This window comes from Gastrolobium bilobum, unplaced genomic scaffold (assembly GCF_033153095.1).
Source record: "Gastrolobium bilobum isolate Gb01-03AN ecotype WA unplaced genomic scaffold, APGP_CSIRO_Gbil_v1 utg3818, whole genome shotgun sequence".
Lineage (NCBI taxonomy): Eukaryota > Viridiplantae > Streptophyta > Magnoliopsida > Fabales > Fabaceae > Gastrolobium > Gastrolobium bilobum.
The window spans coordinates 13,259-34,177 of record NW_026898236.1 but is presented as its reverse complement, the minus strand read 5'-3'; the positions used below and the strand labels follow the sequence as shown (position 1 = coordinate 34,177).

The 20,919-nt window shown below is 30.5% G+C and overlaps 1 pseudogene; it reads right to left on the bottom strand.

Annotated features, from left to right (window-relative positions):
* Positions 1 to 8,153: 8,153 nt before the first annotated feature.
* Positions 8,154 to 12,088, bottom strand: LOC133314148 (probable leucine-rich repeat receptor-like protein kinase At1g35710; annotated as a pseudogene).
* Positions 12,089 to 20,919: the final 8,831 nt, after the last annotated feature.

Here is a 20,919-nt window from a genome sequence, read left to right as displayed (position 1 = left end):
GATACTGATCAGATTTAATATTGAATTTCCGCACCTCCCACGCTACTAGCGTGGTTCCCACGCTGTGAGCGTGGGAGTTTTTCTTATATATCTTGGAGCACCACGCAACTGGCGTGGCTGCCACGCTGCAAGCGTGGATTGTGAAAAAGGCTGGTGCTACTAGCGTCAATCCCACGCTAGTAGCGTGGTAGCTTCTGCCTGTTTTTGAACCTCTGGCGCTACTAACGTGAGTCACACGCTAATAGCGTGGTTGTCTCTGTGTGAAAGGGCTCTCTTCATACTATGGGCGTCATACCCACGCTGTGAGCGTGGGCCTTCAGTTTAGCTTTTCCCCTTTAGCTCCAATTTGTCTATTTTTCCTACGAAATCAACATAAAATCAGTATGCAATCTCTGATTAAGAATTTGACAGATCAACAGATATTATTGCCCTTTTTGCTTAAGATTTAATCACATTCTTTCCCTTTTTGGTTTAGATTTCCTTATATGCTGAACGCATATCAGCCCTCTCCAAGGTATCTATAAAGGAGATGCCCTTAAGTCAAGCAGATCACTGTGCACAATGAACAAATAACGGCTTTGACAATTGGGGTGTGTGTATGCGCACAGGGACAACATAACAATAAGAGAGAGGGAGCGTAACGTACCTTTAGATTTTACCTCTTATTTATAGGATTTACCTGTGGATAGTAAAATATGGACCTTTAGTGCCTCTGATAAGGGCCCAAGCCCATCTGTCATGTTGTCATATCAGGATTAGTATCCTTGATGGATACATTTCCATAGTTATGCTTGATTTAAATCTTAGATTGCCCCTTGTTGGGTCTATCAATCAATGGGCCCCTTATACGGGTCCATAACAATAAGCATAATGATAGCAAGGATCAAACTCTTGATAACTTGATAATAGCAACTTTGATACCATGTTGAAATTATAAGATTAAGGTAAGGAAAGAAGAAAAGAAAGAAAGAATAATAGAAAGGAAACTTCTAATAATATTCTTTTGTGTATAAGAATGTGTCAACATACAAAACCACTAAATCCTATTTAGACTAGTTCTAGAGGCTATTAATCCTAATTAGGGGTGTGCAAAAAAACTGGTTCACTTGCTCTGCCCTAAATTTAACCTTGACCTCACCCATAAATATCTATTTTCTTAAACTGGGTTTAAATACTGATCCACTTTTATTTGGGTCAGTTTTAGACCTGACTTATTTTAATAATTGACCCATTGACTCAAAACTTGACCTATACCCATTATGTGAAAAAAAAAACAAAAAAATCACAATTATGGTTCTCTCTTCTCTCTGTCGACGTTCTTTCACTCCACCAAAGAGGATCACCCACCACAATCACCATTACAAGGTATGCTTCTCGACTTTTCTTGTGCTCAATCTCGAGCTTCTTGATTAATTTCAACCCATATAGTATGATATGTCTAAATACCGGATTGGTGCCGTTTTGCTATAATGGTCTTTGTTATTGACTTTGGATTTAACTCTCTGATCCTTCCAACATTGCCTCCTTCATTTTCATAATAAGCAGTAAATTTCCTTTCTCTCTATTCCTTCGTTTTTATTTTATTTTAATGGCTTTTACATCGTAGGTTTTCTGGTAAAATTAGGTGCATGGTAACTGAGAATTTTCATAAATATCTCGCATAATAATCTTGAAGGCCCGCTGCCGATTGAGCTCAGCAAATTAGAAACTACTTCTTTATCCAATTTTTAATTTGAGTCATTATGTGTGGAGTTACAATTATTACTTTAATGAAAAAGTTTCAATACAACCATTCTACCTATATAATATGTCGTTGTTTATCAATCTAATTCCTTTACATTTTTTCTTTCTTTCTAGTTGATAACTAAAACTATATATGTACAATCATATTAACCAAGAGTTGCCTTAACCTAATTGATCTTTCCCTAATAATAATTGTATAATTTGGGTTTGAATTTATGAATTTCCTATCAGTAGACATTTTGTAATTTTATAATATATCATTGTTAAAATTTGTTATGTGTCATCTTAAGATGGGAAAAGCGTTCTCTCATCCTTTACTTTTCACTAATTTTGCTTCACATGTGGAGGGGGCTTAAAATTACATTCCTTTATTTATTCAACAAATATCAAATTTATTATAAAACTTATATATTGAAAATAAATAAATAATTAATTTACACGAGTTTAAAAAATAAATCAATAACTATAAAAAAATCAAATTAAAAACATGTTTTGAAACCAAGTTAAGAAATGGGTCAGGTAAAATTTAACCCACTTCAGAAATCAAGTCTGACCCACTTCAGAAACCAAGTCAAGTCAGATCTGATCTGGTTCTAAATTAGTTCATTAAAATTCAAACCAGGTCAGACCTGACTTGGATCAAATTAAATCGGATCGGGTCAAAATACCTGACCTTTAAAAATCAAGTTGGATCGGGTCTACACAAAAACCTGATCTAACTTGACCCATGCACACCCCTAATCCTAATTATAAGGCAACAGATCATGAGATATAATGAAATCTTGAAACCACTCCTATGAGATCATCTAAGATACTCAAAAAGATTCTAAGATACAATAAAAATATTATAAGATATTCTCCAGATATTGCAACAAATATAATTAACATTGTTGTGAAAACGTCGTCTCAAAACGTAGAAACGTCCGTTTTTACGTTTTTGGACCAAAAATCGTGTCTGAACGGTGGTAGAAACGAAATTTGGGTAAAAATGCTTGAAACGCCGAGTTGACTCCGTAAACTTGGTTGACTCGGCGAGTTTACCGAGTTGACTCAGTAATAAAAAAAGAAACAAATCTCCTACCATGTCCGGCGGGGTAGTCTCGGCACTTTCCCTTCATCATCTCCTCTGCCCGTCGACCCCAACCAAGCATCCATGGTGTTAGTGTTTCCGTCTGCTTCGCCGTCAAATGAGTTTGTATTCTGACCTTACGATAATTGTTGCTCCAAAGCCATCAAGTTAAGGTTTTTGAAGGGCACGTGACTCAAAGATGTCCGTTATGCCGTCTAGGAGAGATGGTCAGCTCATCTTTCTCCATAAGCGGGAAGAGAGAGAAGAGGTATAGAAATGGAGGAGAAAGAGAGGCTTCGTGGCATTCCTGATTGATATTTGTAACTGGGGTTTCAATTTTTTACATTGTTTATTTTAATATTGCTTAAAGTCGACGCATAAAAATTTAAAATCATTAAATAACATAAGCAAAGTAACTTTATTTGATTGAATTAACCATTAGTGATATATTAAAAATAGTAATAACAAAAATAGTCACTCGATAATAATAAAAATATTACAAAAATATCAAAGAAAATATTGCTAATAATGTTTTCACTATATTAATCTTCTTCACATTTATTAATACCGTAGTTATAGCTTAAAAAAAATACTTCATTGATTTAATAAAAGGATATATAAAAATGAATAAAGGATATATTTTAAAATAATAGATAAAAACTGAAAAGGATAATTATTAATATGGTCAAACTGATGAAATGATGTCTTTATACAAAAATTAACTTTAAACTAAAATGTATTAAGTATTGGTATGTTTTGGTTTTATATATATTGAATATGTTTTTTTAGTACGTAATTCGTTTACGTTTTTCGATTTTACGTTTCAGCTCACTCTTACCGTTTCTACTTAGACACTACGTTTTAACAACATAACATTGATAATTAAGAATAAGGGAATCACAATGACACAAACACCCGACAAGCCTATTATACCTATTGGGATTAAAGGAAAACACTTAACCAATAACGAGCAGTTTCGAAGCATAGCTGAATAAGAATGAATTTTATTACCAAAACCAAAATAGTCATATCTTTTCAAATGAAACTCTGGATGATTTTCATCACCAGCGCTAACAGATCCAACAACCTCAGCCTGCAAGCCAGGAAATTGAATGTTCAGCTCAAAACTGAAATTTCGAAGAATAATGATACATAAACAAAATCTTCACATCCCTTCTTTCCATCGTTAGATTTGCCTCTACATCACTACAAGCAATCCAATGACCTTAGATACAGCTTTTCAGTTCAGAAATATAACATACAAAAAAAAAAATACCACTCCTTCCCAAATGAAGTAAAGACCCTCCCCAGGTTCGCCCTCACGAGTCACGAACAACATACTCTCCTGGCTCTACTCAAGAATTCATCGTTTAAGAATTGAAAACATTAATGCGTGTACCAGTTCATCAATTAACTTTTCCCTAAATTAAACATCTCTTCCAATTGGTTGCTGAAATTTTGTATACTTGAAATATTCTAAAATACTCCAAACATAATAACATTAAAATAAAATAAAAATCTACTACTAATACTATATGAACAATTTTCCAGACATATTTCAATACAATTCATTACACGAAGTCGAATCCAACTGAAAAACGAGGTCAAATTCTTCAGAAAATTCAAATCTTATTACCATAGTGTTTGACAATCACAAGTTGAGATATCTTCTGCACAGACGAACTAGGAAGCCTCTGCAGCAGAGGAACGCACCCGAGGAACTCAAACACTGCAAGAAGATCAATCAAACGGAGAGAACCAAACCTAAAGATCCTAACAGAAATTCAAACGCATAAAAACTGAAAATGAATAAAAATAAAAAATCAAATCAAATTTCTTAGTTTTATCGCTGAGGCTTACCTTCTTCCTTCGCCATTACATTAATAAAGCACGAGGAGGAACGGGTTCTCTATGATGTACTTTGCGGTGCATAGTAAAATAGTTGATCCATTTAGATGAATGGATGTAATTAAAATCACAATATTTTTTTAATATACGGATCATAATCTATCTTCCTATATTATAAAGCGAGAGAACGATATTGTAATAATCAATTAGTGTTATTATTAATATTATTATTAATCAATTTCACCGTTATATCGATTATATTGATCTAATGATTATATTTATTTTCATCTTTGTATAGTTATGATTCCCCATATTTAATATTTAATATTTATTTTCACCTTTGTATGATTATGATTTTTCATATTTAATGTTTTCACATTAAATATGAGAAATCAAAATTATACAAAGACGGAAATAAATATAATCGTTGTATCAACATAATCGATCTAATGGTGGAATTGATTAGTAATAATTGGTTGTTACAATATCCTATCCCATAAAGTAATGTTATTCTTTGACATGTTTGCTGACGTGTTACTCTTTCCTTCAATTTCAGGTTTGTGTTCACACTAGAGAACATTTAAAATCTTTCCTCTTTTAGTAAAAAAGTAGAAATATAAAATAAATTCAAATTTGCAAATAAATTAAATGGAAAAATATGTGAACAATTGTTGGTGGCATACAACTCGTTTAGTGCTCGTTTGAAAGAGCTTTTATTTCTAAAAAAGTTGCTTTTTTTTAAATAAAAGTCCTTTTGAGAGTTTTTAGATGTTTGGATAACAACTTTTTAAAAAAGAAAAATTAAAAATAAAAGTTAAAAGGATGCTTTTTTTTATAATATGATAATATGAATTTTTTTTGGAAAAAAGATAATATAAATTTTAAAAACACAATTTTAACCTTATCCTATCATACCTATTTTATATCTCCTTATCCCACGATAATGCTATTTTATCTCTCATTTATTGTAATTTTATATATAAAAAGTGTTTTTTTTATTTTAACATCCAAACAACTTTTTTATGTAAAAGTGATTTTCAGATCATACATTCAAACGTAAAATAACTTTGCCTTTTAAAAAAAGTTATTTTTACAAAAGCAATGCAACTTTTCTTAAAAAGCAATGCATAAAAAGTCATTTTTTAAAAGCTCATTACTTTTATGCATTGCTTTTGTAAAAATAACTTTCTGAAACTTTGTGTACATATTTCTTGATTTTAACTTTACCTTTCTAAATTGGAATTTCCAAGTTAATAATATCTCACTACTTTATGAAATCTTGATTTTAAATTTCGAATTTAATTTAAATTTAAATTTTCAATTTGTATTTTTAATTTCAAACTTTGTATGGGTGGAAAAAGATTGGAGCAATTATTGGTGGCAGACAACTTATTTAATGTCTCACTACTTTCTTCATTGGAATTGTTAAATTATTATCCCACTGCTTTCTTAAAATTTGATTTTAAATTTTGAATTTTAATTTGAATTTGAAGTTTGAATTTTAAACTTGACATAGGTGGGAAAAGACTTAAACAATTATGGTGCAGACAACTCATTTAATGTCTCTATTTTTTACATTGGAATTGTTAAATGTGTGTATTATTTCAAAGAGTATTATATTTAAAAAATTTCATTAATTGCGTGTATAAATAGGATCATGCATGACAAATTTTTGCTCCATTTTTTTATTTTGTTACTTCTGTTTTAATATCCCACTACTTTTTTAAATTTTGAATTTTAAACTTGATATAAATGGGAAAGAGTTCAAAATTATTTAGTGGCAAATATATGTATTAATATCTCACTGTTTTTTCAAATTTTGATTATTTTTTTTGGTAAATTTTTTTTGAATTTTAAACTTGATATAGGTGGGAAAAGAGTTAAACAGTTTTTTTGTGGCAGACAACTATATTAATATCTCACTACTTTCTACATGGGAATTGTTAACCCTATTAATGCTGCATAAAAAAACATTAATTTGTTAAAAAATAAATAATTATTTTGTAAAAAAAACAAAATTATTTCGCTTATAAATAAAATGTGTTACTGGGTTTTTTCATTTGGTAATCAGCTTCTGTGTACATATTTCTTCTCTTATTTTCTCTGTCTGTTTATCTTCTTCATCTTCTTAAGTTGTTCTACTATTAGATGAACATGTATTTTTTTTTTTTGCAGCTCTATTGTAGAGCAAAATCGACGAAATGATTTGGAATAACTAAGATATGTACTTCTATACTTTATCATAGGAAAGTATAGCATTCTTCTCTATCTGCTTTTCTTCTACAAGTATTTTCTCCATAATTCTTATCACTTATATTTGCTGTAGTAGTTGAGACGAAATATTCTTTCCCTCGGGCAAACAAGGTTAAGGAGTTCCTGAAGGTATTGGATTTAACATTTTGATGATCTGACACTAAAATTTTGATCCATATTTCTATCTTTCTTATATATGAATTATTTTAAATGCAGGACCCAAGTAAATTTGTTGGAGCTGCTTTTACCGCACCTGCTGCAGATTCTGGTGCTTCCCCAACTGCTGCCGCCACCAAGGAAGAGGAAAAGAAAACAGAGCTAGCTGAAGAATCTGACGATGACATGGGTTTCAGTTTGTTTGACTGATTTATGTTTGGTTGTCTTCGAGCTTGGTTTAAGTGTATTTTGATTTTGCTTTTTAGATTTGAGGACCTCATTCTCGGTGTTATTTTAAGTTTGCTGTTCTTTTCATATTGCATTGTAAAATCATGTAACAAAAAAAATAATTATTGGGAAGGTAGAAAAAGAGTTCAACATTGTTTGGTGGCAGACATCTGTATTAATATCCACTATTTTTTTAAGTTTCAAATTTTAAAATTTATATAAGTTAAAAAGAGTTTCTTTCTGTTTAATTACTATTTGAGGTTTAAACCTGAATTAATGCTTTTGTTTTTCACTTTCCCTTTGATGTCAAATATTTTCAACTTCCATTGGACTAAACCGATGTGGCTAATCCAGAACAAAACATGAACCTATACGTAGATCTATTTAAAATATTTCCAAATATTTCTATTTTGAATGCTAAAATTAAATCTTAAGAGTTTCATAAATCATGAGATGGCACATAGCATAGAGAAGAAACTTGTTTCTTAAGCTGCTATTAATCATAAGTAATAGTTTATTTATTTATTTATTATTATTATATCGGTACAAGTTACACTCTCAGTCATGGCCGGCAATCCTATTTATATATAGTAATTCTGATTTATTATATATGTGAGTCATTAGATGCAAACAAATTAATAATTAAGATTTGATATAAGACTTCTTATTCTTATACCGATATAAGATTAACCTAGCCTTCTTATTATTATTATTATTATTATTATTATTATTATTTGACTCGTGCAACTAGGGTACTTCATGTCTATGGTACTTGAAGTCTTATATATATTTAAATTCAAAAAACATTTTATTCAAACTGCAACCAGGGTCTCATAGAAAGTTTGAAGTAATTTTAAAATCAAAATATCAGAAAAGTGTATTTGAAATGATAATTATACTTGTTATTTGAGCACACAATTTGGTGGGGTGTCTAAAGTTCAAAAACAACAAAATTAAAATGACTTACAATACAAAATAGGTAAAAGAAAAAAGGTTTAAAACACAAAATTGAGAACCACAAGTGAACTTAAGAAAATTTGGAAACTACAAACTTTCGGCTATATTTGTGTGGCAATCTGAAACTCGTCCGTTGAAGATTACTTCGACAATACAAGCTCATTAACAACCTGCTCCATGGTAGGGCGAGAGCGTGGGCTTTCATTCAAGCAACCAATTGCTATCCTTGCAATTGATAATACATCCTTCACAATAGGATTTACAAGATGAGGGAGACGTTGGTCCAACTTATCAATCAACGACATATTATCTAGTGTTGAGGCCACAACAATCCATGAAGAAGACATAACATCACTGGGGTGTTTTCCAAAGAGTATTTCCAAGGCTAATACTCCAAAACTATACACATCACATTTCTCATTTACTTCCATTGTGTACGCAAGTTCTGTACCAAATTAAAAAGAGTTATCATGTACAAGATAGGAATCCAGAAGTAAACACGATATGTGTAGATAATAATTAACTAGTTATGTTGACAAATGACTAGCAAAGACAAACTACAAAATCATTATATCCTTAATAAGTTTAAAGAAAGGGAATGAACCTGGAGCAACATATCCAAAGGTGCCTGCAAATGAAGTCCAGTTGGTTGAATTAGGATTGAGGAGCTTAGCTGTTCCGAAGTCAGAGACATGAGCCACATATTCCAAATCCAAAAGAATATTCTTGCTTGATATATCTCGATGAACAATTGGAGGCCGACAATCACAGTGCATATAGCGTAAAGCATTAGCTACGCCTTTAACCACATTCACCCTTCTATTCCAATCAAACTCAGTTGCTTGTTCATCATTTTTCAAATTCATCTCCACACTACCTTTCTCCAAGAACTCATAAACCAGAAATGAGTATCGCGAATGAGAACAAAACCCATATAACTTGACAATGTTACGATGTCGAATTTCTGTCAAAGCTTGGATCTCACTTGTGAAAGCTTTTAGATTTGAGATTTCTTCATTTGGTGCTGAATGGAGTTTCTTCACAGCAACAACTTGACCCGTAGGCAATTCAGCTTTATAAACACATCCATGCCCTCCAACCCCAATAAGATGTTTGTTGTCAAACTGTTCTGTGGCTTCAATAATGTTCTCATACACCATTTTTCCATTAAAACTCCATATTGCAAAATAATTTTGAGCTTGAGATTCTGCAGCCTGGTTTTCTTTTGTGTGTGAAGATCGGCAGAGATGATACGAGACTCTGATAATAAAGAGTACCAGTAGAATACCCAAAGTAAGGGGTAGAACCACCAATATGACTTAGTTAGTCTTATGATGATGAGATCTGCAATTTGATGAAGGGCAAGGCTCCAAGCCAGAGACATTACCCCACAAGCATTTATTATTTCTCAAAGCTTCAATTGTAGCATAATGAAAGGCTGGAATGTATGGAAGTGGACCCTCTAATTGGTTGTATGATATATCAACAGATGTCAAGCTTAACATATCATCAAAGCTAGAGGGAATAGTACCTGAAAGACTATTATGTGAGAGATTCAATATTTCTAAGTATTTCAGTTGTCCAAGCATTGCTGGTATTGTTCCGCCCAAAAAATTTCCACTAAGATCGAGACTGCGGAGAACTTTGAATATGCCAAACTCAACAGGAATATTTCCCTTAAAATTATTTTGGCTTAAATTTAAGTTCAACAACATAGGAAGCCTCCCAAGTTGTTCTGTGATGAAGCCACTGAAATTATTCCCTCCAAGATCCAAGGTCTCAAGTTTGGGCAATGATGTTATTTGCACGGGAACATTTTCTGAAAGATGATTGTTGCTTATCAAGAGTTTGATCAATGGAGTCAATTTACCTAACTCATTTGGAATTTTTCCTGTGAGATGGTTTGAAGATAAGTCAAGTACATGTAAGTTGATTGCCTCTCCTAGTTCTTGTGGTATGACACCTGATAATTTATTGTTGGAGATCTTGAGGCTTGTGAGACTATAGCATTTTCCCCAGTTTGGTGAAAGGTGACCATAAAAGTTATTTTCACTCAATTCCATGTACTCCAAATTTGGATATACACCAAATTCATCTGTTATATTTCCAGTCAGCTGGTTTTCTTGAAGCCGAACTCTTATTAGGCTAGAGCAATTCTTCAAACTCTTTGGAACGGGGCCAGTTAAATGGTTATTGGAAGCACTAAAGTTTGACAACTTTCCACTAATGCAAATGTTTTGAGGCAAATGGCCAATGAAATGATTATTAAATAACTGCAACTCTTCCAAATTTGTAAGCCTGTTCATCTCTATTGGAATGTTCCCACTGAGTTCATTTGAGTGTAAATAAAATGAACTGACCTTTGTCAAATTTCCAGTAGTGGAAGGAATTGGTCCAGAGAGTTTATTTTCATAAAGCGCAACTGACTCCAAATTAGCCAAATTACCAATTGAGGATGGTATTGGTCCACTGAGTTCATTTGAGAATAAATGTAACCAAGTGACCTTTGTCAAATTTCCAATAGTGGAAGGAATTGGTCCTGAGAGTTTATTTTTCGAAAAGTCAACTCTCTCTAAAGTAGCCAAGTTACCAATTGAGGTTGGTATTGGCCCAGTGAGTTCATTTTTGTATAAAAATAATTCACTGACCTTTGTCAAATTTTCAATAGTGGAAGGTATTGGTCTTGAGAGTTTATTTTCATAAAGGTCAACGGACTCCAAATCAGCCAAATTACCAATTGTGGGTGGTATTGGTCCACTGAGTTCATTTGTGAATAAATGTAACCGAGTGACCTTTGTCAAATTTCCAATAGTGGAAGGAATTGGTCCTGAGAGTTTATTTTCAGAAAATTCAACTGTGTCCAAAGTAGCCAAATTACCAATTGAGGGTGGTATTGGCCCAGTGAGTTCATTTTTGTATAAAAATAATTCACTGACCTTTGTCAAATTTTCAATAGTGGAAGGTATTGGTCCTGAGAGTTTATTTTCATAAAGGTCAACTGACTCCAAATTAGCCAAATTACCAATTGAGGGTGGTATTGGTCCACTGAGTTCATTTGTGAATAAATGTAAGCAAGTGACCTTTGTCAAATTTCCAATAGTGGAAGGAATTGGTCCTGAGAGTTTATTTTCAGAAAAATCAACTCTCTCCAAAGTAGCCAAATTACCAATTGAGGGTGGTATTGGCCCAGTGAGTTCATTTTCGTATAAAAATAAATCATTGACCTTTGTCAAATTTCCAATAGTGGAAGGAATTGGGCCAAAGAATTTATTGTTTTCAAGGTAAACAAACTCCAAATCAACCAAGTTACCAATTGAAGTTGGGATTGGCCCTGTGAAGTGATTGGCACTGAGATCAAGATAGGAGAGTTTGGACAACACAACAATTTGGGGAGGAATACTTCCATTCAAGGAGTTGAGACTCATGTCTATAGTGAGGATGTTCGGAAGTAAAGAGAAATTGAGACTTTGAAGCATACCTCTTAATCCAATATTTGTAAGATTAACGTTGGAGACGGACATGGACACGTCACACTGTATTCCAAGCCAATTATTGCAAGGACTACTGCCATTCCATGAAGATAGCAAAGCCTGGCTTTGGTTGTGAAGGCTGGCTTTCCATTTCAACAAAGCATTTGCTTCTATGCTTTGTAATGTGACATAAGCAGAAGCAACATCAGAAGAAAAGGCCATTAACAATGCACAAAAGCACATTACAAGAAGCCTCCAAAATGGTACCAGTTGACTGAAGCGTTGGAAAAATGAACATAATGGCGGGTATAGAGTGAAATATTCAATCACTGCTTGTCTAAAGCAATCAGAGAGTGATACGCAATTCATGAGATGTTGCAGATACTTATATGCAAAAAAGTGAGTCCCACACGAACCAAAGTCAAGAAACGAGTCCTCAAGGCTTCCATCAGTGCTTCTCTGTTTTTCTTTTATTTTTTGTTCTTTCTTTTTACTCTTTTTTCATTATTGGCACAACCACCAACGGTGCAATTTATGTACGTGGTGGGGTTCTCTATTTTTTTTTTCTTTCCAAATACAAACATATTTTATACGTTTTTTTAATTTTTTTTTCATAATTTATACTAGTTTTAATTTTACTGTTTTTAGAATAAGACACGAAAATATTTTAAAAAATACTCTTATATGATAGTACCATCCATCACAAAATCACAAAATAATTTTATTCTCAGATCATCTTATAAAATCGAGCCAGCGAAGTGATCATGTGACACTCCAATTGAACCTATGACCCCTGACCTCGGCGTTGATGGTCGAGCCGGATTTTTAAACACCGGATAAAGGTCAATATTAATCTTATTCATTTTATTACATTTGTTTTGCTTCGTTCCATATTTTGCAATTAATGTGCTACTATATATTTCTTTGGGGTAGTTTCTTATGTGAATTTTAAATCTGTTGTCTCTCTATTTTCATTATCCTCTGGGTACTTTGTATTGAGTATTATCGTTATTTTAAATTTTAAATTACTTTCCAAATACTAGCAATGTCAACGATATTTAGAAATCCACATGATTTCAAGGCATTATTTAGAAATCTTACATATCCTGTATTATTTTCCTTTTGTTGCATATAAAAATCAACAGATTTCAAGGCATTATTAGATATTGAACTAATTTGGAAACTTCAACAATTTTAAGCTGGTTTATGAATCTTAGCTATGTAAAAAAATCTTTCAATAAGTTCCTCAAAATTTACCCATTCATTATTTAACTTGGAATCACAAAAAAAATGCTTTTATCCCAAATTTTGGTAGTAGAAATTGCATAATTAACAATTTGACACCAGTATAAAATTAAAAATTTATACCAAATCTTAATTGTTGATTTTCGTAAATCTAACACTTATAATTTATTAGATCATACTTATTAATTACTTATTAATTCTCAATAAATTATAAACGTTATATTTGTGGAAATCAACGGTTAAGATTTTGTGTCAAATTTTTTAGTTTGATATCAAGTCATAACCATTGATTTTCATGAATCTAAGTGTTATAATTTAAGTCATACTCATTAATTAATTATTAAATTCAATAAATTATAATCATTAGATTGACGAAAATCAACGGATAAGATTGAGTGTCAAACTCCTTACTTTGCAGCAAAATATTAACCGTTGATTTTCATAAATCTAACAGTTATAAGTTATTGGGTCATATTTATTACTTTTCAATAAATTATAATCGTTATATTAACGGTTAAGAATTGATGTCAAACTAGTTGATTTTTGTGAATCTAATGGTGACGATATATTGGGTCATACTAATTATTTAATTATTAATTCTAAATAAATTATAATTGTTAGATTGACAAAAATCAATATTTATGAATTGATGTAAAACTTTTTAATTAAACACCAATGTCAAACGATCATATATATATGAGAAAAATATTTTTCAAGTTGCTTGAGATATATTTATCTCCGGTCGTCCCAAAACTACATCGTTTTATTTATTTATTTTCTTATATTAATTGATTCACCTTTGAATGGTTATGATTCTTCTTTTCTCTCTCTTCCTTTATCAACATTGATCCATCTTTGTACGGTTATCATTTAACAGCCGGAGATAAAATTATCTCAAGCAGCTTGAGAAACGATAATATATATATATATATATATATATATAATTATCTCAAGCAATGTGTACTTTTTTCATACAATACAAGAAAAACAAACTAATATATATATATATATATATATATATATATGTTTATATTTTCTCAAGCTGTTTGAGATAATTTTATTTCCGGCTACTAAGTCATAACCATACAAAGATGGATCAATGGTAATAAGAGAAGAGAGATAAAAAAGGAATCATAACCATTCAAAGGTGAATCAATTAATATAAGAAAATAAATAAATAAAATCACGTAGTTTTGAGCTAGATAAATTTATCTCAAGCTGCTTGAGAAATATTTTTCCCATATATATATATATATATATATATAGGAGTAGAGTCCTTTGACATCAAATCCTAACCGTTGATTTCCGTTAATGAATAGTTAGCATTTATTGAGAACTAATGATTAATTAATAAGTTTGATTGTCGAAATCAATAATTAGAATTTAGTGTCCAATTTCAAAATTTGATCCAAGAATAAAAAAATCTTATATATATATATATATATATATATATATATATATATATAAGTAAGAAATTGTCTCCAAAAGTATTTTTAATGAACCGCTGTTGCTAATGTTATAGGAATATGTTTATCTCATTTCACATGAGATAAACAACTTTCTCACACACAAAAAAGGTTGGATCTCACCACTCTTTTTTCTCTCTCCTCTTACTTGTGGGTCTCACTTGTAATTTTATTTCTATAACATGAGATAACTATTTCCCTACAACATAAAAAAAGTATTTCCCAATGTTATACTATTATTATTTTTACATTGACTCGCTTCCAAGTCTTCGTAGTGTAGGCCTTTTGATAGGGGTGTTCGCGGTCTCGATTGGATCGGTTTTGGAAGCAAAAATCATCTGATCCAATCTCTTCGGTTTGATCATGTAATCATCCATTCGGTTTGGATTTTTTTCAGATCCGATCCGATCCAGTCCAATTTTTTTCAGTTTACATTGGATCGGTTTTCGATTTTTCAAAAATCCTAAAATTTATTTCATGATTGTTGTGCAAATAACATCTTTTGTATATATTGGCTTTGTAATTTTTTTTTTAAATACAAAAGCATTAAGAAACGATAATATAATTTTTTTTTTTTGACAATGAGATATGAAACTCTTCATAGATGAAATTTTGTTGATGAGATGTGACTAAGTTTTTTCTTGGGTTTAGTTGATGAGTTAATGAGTTTCGGTTTAGAAATTTTTGGATTATGATTGAGGAAAGACTCAAGTAGGTAGAGGGAAATTAATATATTAGATCAGTTTGGATTGTATCGGTTTTCATCAATCAATCCGAAATCCGATCCAATTAAAATTTGCGATTTTTTTTCGGTTTTTGATTTTTTGATTTTCGATTCTCGATTTATTCGGTTATCAATTTTTCGATTCAATCACCGCAATTTAAATCGATTTGGATTCGTTGATGAACATCCCTACCTTTTGATGCCGTATAGCAGTTTACTCTAGGCATTGGTATTAATGAGGATGAAAAGAAGTGATAGATATATGAAAGCCAAGTGTGAGAATATAATCTGCCAAAAAAAGAAGTGTGTGGATATAAAATATGGTTCATCAAATAGAGTCAAGATGTCACAGCTAATTTGCTAAAGTCATCCACACACTTAATGAGGATTAATGAGGATGAAAACAAGTGGTAGATATATGAAAGCTAAGTGTGAGAATATAATCTACCAAAAAAATAGGTGTATGGATATAAAATATGGTTCATCAAATAAAGTCAAGATGTCACAGCTAATTTGCTGAAGTCATCCACACATGCAAGTCAAGATTAGTGCGTTGTGTATGTGGTGGCCTTGCTAAAGATTATCCACACATGCAAGCCTTTTTAGGTGGGATTTTTGAAGTAAGACTTGGTCTGGACGTGTTCATATTTTGTTGCAGCTAGCGTCTCATCCCAGTGACAGTTTAATCACGGCATAAGGGTACTTCACAGAAATAATAGATACACGACATGAAAGCAAAGTGTGGGGTTATAAAATATACTACTTTGTCCATCACATAGAGTCAAGATAGATAGCAAAGTTAATCAGCCAAAATTCATCCACTCAAAATGTAAATCAAGATTTGAGCGTTGCGTATACAGCACGGGCAAATTCCAAAATTATTGCAAAAAGTCACTCCCACATAAACCAAAGTCAACAATTTTTTATGTTTACTTTATTTCATAAAATATTAGTATTGGTTTACCCATATTATTTCATGTTTACATTCTCTTATAATTATATTTTTTATTTTCTTAATTACCTTAAGTAATTCAAAGTCAAATCTATTTTTGTATATTTTCTACATTATTTTCTATTAATATTCATATTAGTTATTCTTCAAAAAAAATAATTTTATATGATAATATCATTCTTTATAAAATCAAAAATAAATTTTATACTTAAATCATCTTTTAACCATTCATTTAGTAAATACATGTTAAATAACATTATTCAATATACATTTCAAATATTTTCATTCTCATTCAAAATAAATTGATATAATAATATTGAATAAATTAATTTTTCCTTTTATTTCGAAGGAACATTTTGCATCTTCAAGTATTTAATTTAACTTATAATTCGTTTAGTATTGAAATCATGTGATCCTTTAATCATTATTTATAATATGATATGAAAAACTTGAATTTCACTCTTATTAATTTATAGTGACATAAATTATCATAAGATCGTATTTTATTAATACATAAAATATAGTATCATAATTAAACATGAGACAACTTACACTTGTTTAAGAAAAGTAACTCTTACACTCAATTTTAACTGTTGATTTCTGTCAATCAAACGGTTATAATTGATTGGTTATTTTTATTAATTAATTATTAATACCCAATAAATTACAACTGTCAGATTTACGAAAATCAACGGTTAAGATTGAGTGTAAGAGTTACTATACTTACACCGATATAAAGACTATTTTATTAATACAATAAGTCTTTTGTAGAAATAAGTTACATATTAATTATACTAAATCATGTGATAATATTTTAATCTAATGATTAAAGAGAAAAATAAAATGTGGTATAAACAATGTAACCATTGGATGTGCATAGCTACCAAAAGACTTAACCTCAATAAGTAATTCCTGATAAAGATAATTTCAGTCATTTATTAAGTTACAATGTACAATGCCTTAAAAGCCTACGAATAGTGGTTGATACAAAGATTGACACACACCACAATACAATAAGAATTTATTGCTTAACCTTTGTCTCTTATCTTTGTTTTTCTTCTAATTATTCTTTTACTCTAGGTACTTACTTTCTTCTAGTTATCTTCTTCTAGCTACTTTCTTCTAGTTACCTATTGTTTCATAACAAATTATTCGCAGTCAGCATGACGCTCTGCCCAAAGAAAATCACAATGATTAATTCAAAGATTATGAGTGATCTTATGTCCTAAATCATTAGATAAAGGTCAGTATTAATCTTATTCAATTCATTACATTTATTTTGGTTCATTTCATATTTTGCAATTAATGTGCTACTATTTTCTTTGGGGTAGTTTCTTATGTGAATTTTAAATCTGTTATCTCTCTCTATTTTCATTATCCTTTGGGGTATTTTGTATTGAGTATTATCGTTGTTTTAAATTACTTTCCAAATACTAGCAATGTCAACGATATTTAGAAATCCATAAGTAATCTTACATATACTGTATTATTTTCCTTTTGTTGCATATAAAAATCAACATATTATTAGATATTGAACTAATTTGGAAACTTCAACAATTTTAAGCTGATTTATAACTCTTAGCTATGTAAGAAAATCTTTCAATAAGTTCCCCAAAATTTACCCATTCACTATTTAACTTGAAATCACCAAAAAAAGATGCTTTTATCCCAGAATTTTGGTAGCAGAAATTGCATAATTAACAATTTAAAAAAATAAAGAAACTTAAATATAAGGGGTAGATACTTTGATACTAGTGTCAAATTAAAAGTTTGACACCAAATCTTAATTATAGATTTTCGTAAATCTAACCGTTATAATTTATTGGGTCATACTTATTAATTAATTATTAATTCCCAATAAATTATAACCGTTAGATTTACGAAAATCAACGGTTATGATTCATAACCGTTGATTTTCGTAAATCTAATGGTTATAATTTATTAAGTCATACTTATTAATTAATTATTAATTTTCAATAAATTATAATCATTAGATTGACGAAAATCAACGGTTAAGATTTGGTGTCAAACTCCTTAGTTTGCAGCAAATATTAACGGTTGATTTTCATAAATCTAACTGTTATAATTTATTGGGTCATATTTATTAATTTTCAATAAATTATAACCGTTAAATTGACGGAAATTAACGGTTAAGATTTGATGTCAAACTTTTTAGTTTGATACTAGATCTTAACAGTTGATTTTTGTGAATCTAAAGGTGACGATATATTGGGTCATACTAATTATTTAAATATTAATTCGCAATACATTATAACTGTTAGATTGACAGAAATCAACATTTATGAATTGATGTCAACATTTTTAATTTAACACCGGTATCCAAGGTTGTTAAAATCGAGATCTTACTTAAGATCGGAAGGAAGTAAAAAAATTTATAAATCGCAGTATCGGTACTGATCGTAAGATCGATCCTATTAAATCTATTATTATTAAAAATATATTCAAAATAATATATATATATATATATAAATTTTATGTATATATATTATAACAGAAAATTATTGATCGGAACCAGTTTTACAATTGGGCTGATCATGTGATCTTTATCTACACAAATGGCCTGGTACCGTCTTGAGTCAGAGCATCTTGAAGTTGGAGCAGCTTTAACCCATGGGTCTTTAATTGAACAAGATGAGGGTGTACCTGCAAGACACTCTAACGCTCAAGTCAGATTTGGTTCAAACAGGTTTTTATTATGTAGAAGAAGATGTGTACCTTGGGTTAACATATATGTATTTATAGTAGAGAGATGAGCCTCTTGGGAGATGATCAGCTTGCAAGCGGTGAGGCGGCAAGTCTTCTAATTGATTAGTGTAGATGACTGTGATAAACTTTGCGTTTTGCTTGTCTTGGTGCCAAAGTAACATGGTTGTAACATTTACTGTTGAGGAGCTTGCTGAGATAAGCTTGGGAGATAGAGAAGATGTAGCAGTCTTTATTGACCAAAGCTTTGCTTAATGGTGAAGACTTTGAATGTGAGCCTCTTTTATGTGGGCCTCATCTTAATATCCAGATCAATTATAAATCCCATGTTTTCATTATAATTTTTTTTCAATAATAACAAATTAAGATATATTTCTTTAACGTTATCTATTAGATTTTTTACAATGCCAAATATATTTGTATAATAAAAAAAATGCAATGTAAAGTTTTAAAACAATGATTTAATCTGTAATATTTTAGTTCAATAATATTTGCTCTCATCAACCTGTGAAATAAAAAATGGGGAAAACACTTCTCCTTTCACAGGAGAAGTGTATTCTTATGCCATAGATACAGAATTATTTTTATGTTTAGTTTTTTATTTTATTTTAAAAAAAATGATGAGTCCCATTATAGTTTGCTGTCTGCGGGAGAAGGGAAATCATTCCCGTCGCTGGAGAGCCTTAAAGCCCATGAAAAATTTAAAGAAATTGTCTCCAAAAGTATTTTTAATGAACCGCTGTTGCTAATGTTACATTATTTTATTATTATTATTGACTCGCTTCCAAGTCTTCGTGGTGTAGGCGTTTTGATGCCGTATAGCAGTTTACTCTAGGCCAATCTATTAATGACTAATGAGGATGAAAAAAATGATAGATATATGAAAGCTAAGTGGGAGAATATAATCTACCAAGAAATAAGTGTGTGGATGTAAAATATGGTTCACCAAATAGAGTCAAGATGTCAAAGCTAATTTGCTAGTCATCCACACATGCAAGTCAAGATTAGTGCGTTGTGTATGCAACACGATGAAAGCAAAAGTTTCCAACACCGGTTAAAAAAAATTAAAAAAATGAAAAAAGTGAAAATAAAGCAATTTAATATAAAAAAAAAAAAATCTTCTCAATCTGAAAAGTAAAAATCACGGTCTAATTTCAGAAATTACCCAAAATTTTTAATATAAATAAACATAGGTTATACTTATTATCATTTTAACTTTACTATTCTTATTATTTGATTGATTATTATTGTATTAATTTAAAATCAACGGTAGTTAATTTTTTTCATTTTTTAATGATTGATTTGAAATTGATCTAACGGTAATTAATCAGATAATTTTATCTCCTACACACATAAAAGTATGTTAGACCCCTGTTTTTTTTTTACTTTCTTTTCTTTTCACATAGCCCCACATACTTTTATTATATATGTGTGTAAAATAAAATTATCTCTTACATTAAAAGAAACATTAATTCCAAAATAATTATATAAAAATATGACATGAGACATTCAATTGTTTTTTTCTCTTACAGTAAGATGGTAAGTTGTAACCCAAAGTAGAAAATGGACTAACTGGGCATTTTGGAAAAGTTGTTATATTTAATTACCTAAAATTACATTAATTAATGGCTGAATTTTGGTAATCGTCATAGCAGCTGAAGATATATCAAACAACTAGCGTGTACACAGTGGTTGTCACTAGCAATGACGTACATGGTTGTTTAATGACATGGCAATAGAAGAATAGGTATTTTGAACATTTCACATGACAATAATATTCTCATATAATGAGAATAGAGCAAACCCACCACCTCCGCATGAAAAATGACTGTGAGAATTTTTGGAGAAACAATTCTTGATAATTAATTTTGGATTAGAATATTTTCTGAAATATTGTCCCGAACTTGAAAACCTGACAATTTCACGATAGATTCTTAACAATGAAAAAAGAAAGGAAAAAAAATCCACAATTTAAATGCCTTATGAATATTTTACAAGATGAAATCGTTATTACAAACAAAAATCTCACAAAATCTTTACAGAGAGTAAGAGTATAATGATAATGGGAAATTTTTTTCTCAACA